The sequence below is a fragment of the Aquila chrysaetos genome, chromosome 17 (assembly GCF_900496995.4).
Source record: "Aquila chrysaetos chrysaetos chromosome 17, bAquChr1.4, whole genome shotgun sequence".
Classification (NCBI taxonomy): Eukaryota; Metazoa; Chordata; class Aves; order Accipitriformes; family Accipitridae; genus Aquila; species Aquila chrysaetos.
The window spans coordinates 22,099,707-22,106,534 of NC_044020.1; positions in this window are offsets into that span (position 1 = coordinate 22,099,707).

The window sequence follows — 6,828 nt, forward strand, 5'->3', positions numbered from 1 at the left end:
TTGAAGAGGCACTGTCTTCAACAGCTTGTGTAGGAACGTACTGAATTTTGTGTGACCTTTTAGCCATGAAGTGCTAAATATAGATTGACTGCCGATTTTCCAGAAAGCTCAGTTTTCATTGAGACATTTAAACCAAGTGGCCAGTGTTTAAAAAAAAAAAAAAGATTTTTTTAATCCAGGAGTCCCACTGAGAATAGAGAATACTGCTCAAAACCAACACTTCTAAAAAATACGTCTTTTCATTAACTAAATGCGGCATTCAGTGAAGTTGTATCTTTTATGTAAAGTTGAATCCTGTTTCCTGTGATTGGAAGGCTACAGTAAGTGAGTCTGTCAGAATACTGTTTCTCCAGAGCAAAAGGCTACGATCAGAAAGCATAGCTAGAAGGAGAGGAGGCATCTGGTAATATTTTTTTCAGTCCTCATCCCACTTTACAACTTCTCCTTTCTGAATTTTGGAAAAATGGTGGTGGTGGGGGGATGCTGTATAACCACGGAGGCAGAAGGCATTACAACACCATCAACAGAGGGCTGTAAGAGCACCTTAATTTTCTCCTCACCAAAAAGCAGACAAACTGCAGATAGGCTGTGCTAACTATTGGGCACCAATTTAGTCTCAAGGACAGGTGCTTACACTGAGGTACCAGGTCACCCCGCTGTGAAGGAACAGAACAATTTCAGAGGAGAGGTGTTGGGGATACCTGTGAGCATTTGCTGTCTCTGCCACCCTTTTTCTTGCTCCTGAAAGTTCACACACATGTGACCATGAACACCTAACAGTCATGAGCAGCAGGGATGGAAGTCGGGAAGGGAGAACCGAAGGCTGTGGCTGGGAGCACAGCATGGACTCTGCCTAGGGAGTCGGGCTGGCTGAGTAGGCTGGGTCTGCCTCTTTCTCCCCACGATTTTTCTTCCCAGCTGTGTAATGATAACTGGAAAAGAGTTAGGGATATGCACCAGTGCAGGAACAGTGCATATTCCTTGAAAAACTACACAGCAAGATGATTATACTTTTCCTTTACTACTAAAATAATTTGTGTTTATTTTAGGTTGGTTTTCTTCTTTGTTTTTTTACATTGAGAATCTGCTTGTGGGGATTGTGAGGTTTGTTTCATCCATCTCACCATCTACCACATTTCAGCCCAGCTAGATGCTTTAGGCTTGCAGCAGAAACCAGATAGCCCACATTGAAAGACCTTGATTTCCACAGCATACAAATCTTCGGTAAAGTGTGGAGCAACAGCCCCATCTAGTGCTCACAGCACTTAAAACTTAACAGTACTCCGGATTGCTGGGTTGACATCTCTTAATCACCCATCACCAAAGATTTCCGTAATGAAAAGCGTCAGCAGCAGTTTAGCTTTACGTTCGCTCTCGGTGAACTCCACTTTTGTGACCTAAGGCTGTACAGCAGTTACTCACAGGCGGTCCCTGTACTGTATTTAAAGCAAAGCATGCTTCTGCAAAACAGCTACAGAAGCAAGAGAAGTTGGCACCAGTGCACTGCCCATCTGTATGCCCAAATACAGCAGTAAGGAATTCTGTTTCCTTAGTTATTCATTCCTTAGCCTCTATTAAGTAACACTTCAATAAGCATGTCACATGTTTTGTTGGGTTTTTTTCCCCTTTCCTGTTATGCAGACACCTGGACAGGTACTGGAATCTGTGTTCACCGTGGTTCATTTTGCATGAAGACAGGCCAAGTCTTATTTCCACAGCTGGCTATCAGCTTTATTCAAGAAGTGCATGAAACTTAGCAAAGAGGTTACAAAGTCAACCCTTAAAAACCTATTAAGGGTAGTAGATGCTCTCATGTTGAGCACCGCAACGCTTTCGCTGTCCCTGTCACAACAAGATTTACTGATCTTAATTATGTAGTTAACATGTCAGCAAGGCGAGAGTTGGATGCCTAAGAGCAAACTATCCAAGAGCCATCAAACTGAGCCATACATGCTCTGGTCCAAACAGTCTGCAACAGCATAGCTCAAAACACATTCCTCTTTTGAACATAAACTGCTGTCTTTCCTACAGACCAGAGATGTGCAAGGTGTCCTGCGGCCCCTTTTTGTCTAGCAGCTCAGGTGCTACTGCACTCATCAGAGCTGCCTGCATTCTCAACACTGTTTAGAGTTTCCATTAACAGTTTCTTACCAGGAAGCAGGTGAGACTTGGCTAAAAGGCCAATATGCAGCCTCCCAGGAAATTCTGATGGTTGAAACTGTGCCCTTCTCTCCAGTGTAAAACAACTGAGAAGGGGCTGTAGACATCTCACATATCCACTTCAGCATCTCGATCCTTGTCAGAATGCAGCCTAGAGCTGTTTGGAATATTTATTTAATTTAGTACTAGTGCCTTCCAGTTCTTGATTATTATAGCCCCAACTCAGGTTCTCTCAGAAAGTCTCAAAAGGAGAACCTGTACTAGCTGTTTTACTTGTTGGCATGAATTGTTTCAAAATTTCAGTCCAGATCCTTGCAGCAATTTTTCCTGAAATATGTATGGAGGTATTACTGAATCTCTAACAGCCCTATTTACACATACTAGTATTAATGTTCTTTTTGCTGGCATTCTTAGAGAAGCAATGAGATTATTGAGAACAAAGGGGATGAACAACATTCCTTCTGAGTCAGTCATCTCCTCCAGAGCAAGGACTGTATCACCTAGGCACTATCAGCATCAAAGTGGCAACGCCTTTTCTGTGTACGTTCTATTAATACTGATTTATTTTTTATAGCGCTGTCTCCTCCCTGCTTCTGCACCACTGTAAAATGCATTTACATTTTTGCAACAAAAACCTATTATGGCATTTTTTCATTTTTCTGTTTCTGATAAACTATTCTCTACTTGCCTGGTTTTCTATAGGTGCTCTGGGTTTGGCTCACTGGAATACACACATAGGCAGTAAGATTACAAGGTTTTGAGGTGACATGTCATTTTACACATGGATTGAGTTCTGCTGGTAACTAGAAAACACTCTATGGCTCCTCAGAAAGTCGAAGAGCGAATAAAGAGGACACATGGCATCTTCCCATTTATAGAAAGCCAGACTAAATAAATGCATATGGAGATACTAGTTAGAGCAGGTTCATTCAGCGACTGTTTAAGCTCTCATACCACATTTGGGATACCATCCCGAGGTTGTGAAATTGTGGGGATTTTACACACAGCTTGTTATGTACACCAGCACTACATTACACAGAATATTTTAAAGGAAGAAGGACAAATTCAGAGGCCATTAAAAACTGTTAACAGCACTCTCCAAGTCACAGACAAAAATGTGAGTATTGTGTAACTATAAGTGAAAATAATTGGCTAGACCAACACACTGAGCAGTAACCACAGAACACAGACCTTCTGAGCCTCTGGAATCAAAACCAGACTCTTACAGGTACACTGTTCAAACCATATTTGGACTCTTACCACCTAACTGATGTTACCTAGTATGTTAAAACAGCAGAAGTTTGACTTTAACTTGAGGTGCAGCTAAAGCTGAGTTGTAGGCTGACACTAACCACTTATCTGAGCTAAGACTGTGTGGATCTTCACACATTTAACCCATGCTGAATTTTTTTAGAGCAGATCTCTTTTTGTACTACAGACACACACTTTACAGCCAATCATCCTTAGAATTCCTGACTAAGGACCCTATGTGGTCCTACAAAAGTCACAATTTACAAATCAAAACTCCAGACTGATAGCCAAGCATTGAAGAGTGATGCATTTTGACAATACTCAGGAGATTATGATGAAGCTCTGAACTCAGTGACAACTTTCTGTAGGTCTTTCCTATCACATTTTAAAACCTTAAGATATTAGAAGTACTTATTTATCTCAGCAGCTGGTGGTACTAAGTCATCAGGATGAATTTTCTGCTCAGTGCATCATTGTCTAACTCCTGACACTCAAATCACAGCTGCATTGCCCCACTGTTGCCAACAGCACAAAATGGAAGAGTTCAAGCTGCCACTTGTTTGACACTGCCTCCAAAGCTTTCTCATTTCCGTTACACTTGACCAAGGGTCCCACGGCCACTTGGCTCATGCCACTGTTTTTCCCCCAAGTATGTCGGAACATCTCAGAGCATACACTTTCTTTCTGCAGGACAGTGATGCTGAAGGCTAGCTGGTTCTCCAAAAAGCCAAACCAGCAGAAAGGATAATGATGTCTAAGGCCATGGCTTTGAACTCAGGATCTACATACTTTCTAAAAAGCCACAACAAATAACTGAGTGTCAGACTTGCATGGTTTTCCATCTTCATCAGAAGTTTCCATGGATCTAGAAGTTGAGGAGTTTGAAAACCACTGTTCCAGAGTTATTAGGGTCATTACAACTCTTGCTATCCAGATCACATCCAAGTTCATTCTAGTATTCCATGGGGGAGTCTCAAGCATGTGCCCCTGGCATGAAATAAGTATGCACATAGCTTGCCCTAAGGACTGTGAAATCCAGTTCTATGTAGCACAGACTTTATTTCCCAAGTTTTTCCAACTGCAGCAGGAAGTCTGTTTCACTTCCAAGGCATTTGTTGCACCTGCATACAGTCGTCCCATGGAAGTGGGTGGGAAGGGCTGCACACGGATATAATACTGTTCAATGCAGAAGTTTACAGGATATGTATTTCTCTGAATCAGTGAATATCTTGTCATTGCAAGACTATTATGTTTAAAACGGTGCGCAGACAAAGGCCTACAGAACTTTCTTCTCCCCTTCTTTTTCCTCCTCAAAAGATCACAAGCCACAGGGAATGTTTTTGTGGCTAAGTTACAGTAGACAGCAGCCTTCACAAGCAAAAAGCCTGGTTACAGTCAGGCAGCCAGAGTATTATGAAAACACTGTAAAATGATTACACTATAAAAGTGTAGTCCACCCCAAGTGTAAGCCACTTTAAGTGCCCATGAAAGGGAAGAACACTGGAATGAGAGAACGAACATAGCACAAAAACAATAGCTCCAAGTAGGTATAAAAGCATGTTAGCTACTCTGTAAATTCAAAAATCCTTGTAGCTAAGTCTTTAAAAAAAACCCAAAAGACCACAAACTGAGCACTGATCTGAAGTTCTGCTTGAGGCAGATAACCTATAACCCTATTTTCAGGTACACAAGCACCACAGCTGCCAAGAGAACTGACCCTCATTATTGAGCACCCGTTTTATATTTCTTCAGCCAAAGTTCAGCTAACAAGAGAACAAGTGGCCCAGTAAGGGAACAATTTATGCCCAGCTCAAGACATCTAAAATGTAATTTCAGTAAGTACTGTACACTTGCTAGAGTTGAGCCTATATTTTCAGAGCCAGGAATTCAGGGGTGAAGGGGGGTTATGTCAGTCACGAGCTTCTGTTTTATGCAAAGATTCTTCTTATCGCAAAGGTAGGACTGAAATAACAGAAATAGAGCTAGACCCTAGGACACTACTTGCCTCTCTCCCTCAATTTATCCTTTCATAAAATAAGAATAGCTAGTTAGGTACTTTTGTTAAACCGATTCAATCTGACCTACATTTTTGCAGAGATTAAGAAAACTCCATTTGGCCTGTCAAATCTCACTATAAGAAAAAAACACTTACTTTTGAACAACTGAAGGCAGTTCAAGTAGTTTTTATGACAAATTCTGCAGTAATGTTTCAGTATTTATGAATACCTTACATCTGTTTATACTACAATGAAACTGCCAACCTCTCCCAAATCTGCCTGAAATATTTCATTCTGAACAAAACTGAAGCCTACTAGGGATTATCCTGCTTAAGAATTTCTAAAACATATTACTTATGTTTTCCTCACCTTATTAAATTTTATTGTGTGTCAAAACAGCCACTTTCTTCATCTTGCAAGGAAAGACATTAAAATACCACTGTGTCCATCTTGACATCTTTCCCAGTCTACAGCTTACCAGGTTCAGTGCAGAAACTCAGTCTCACAGCAATCCTTGTACCAATGTATTTTCAGGACTGCTAGATAAGTGATCCAGTGCTGCAATGGCAGGTTACATGAACTTGTACTCAAGTGAGTCAGAAGCATTCTCCTCCGTTCACTTCACACCTCATTAAAAGTTGCTAATTCACTGCAAAAGCAAGCAGGAAATTCCCAGTGCAGTCAGCTGTGGGCAGTGCAACTCATGCATCACTGAACTTTCCCATACCCACCCCAAGCAAAGGCAACAGGGTACAAGGACCATTCCTCACCTTCCCAGAAGCTGGAAGCAAAGTGCTTTGGAACACAATTATTCTCTACACTCCCCCTACTTCTCACTTTCTCATGTTACTCCTCAGGCAATGTGTCTCCCGAAAACCTATAATTTTTTAATTATTAATAGTGCACAAGAAAAGGGAAACTAGATGAGACAAGGACAGAAAGTACCTGTCAAGAATCTCTCTACTCCCATTTAGTCCTACATGTGTACAAGTTACTCCAGACAAAGGGGTTTTACATGAAGTGTTACTCAGTAAAGGCTGGGTAAAGATTGCATAGCTAAGAGGTGTTTTAAGGAAACCAATATACTAAGGTATGGATAACAGCAAATGCAAGACAGGAACGTGAGAAACGTTGGACTAGAGGATGAAGGACGCAAGATAGCTGAAGAAAGACACCCATATTCAACAGCTGGAAGCAGACTGATAACACTTGCAAGACGTCCAAGTTTTTGGGAGGAACATTAGAAAAACACACACATTAGTAACACAGCTAAGTACCTCGCTCATTAACACAAAACGGCACAGGTACAGAGATTTTACTGGTTTCAAATAAGGAAAAGTGGAGATACTAATAAAACATACTGCCATTGTTTGGAACAGAACCTTGAGTAAAGTGGCAGTTACTAAGTCCACTTTGTCTT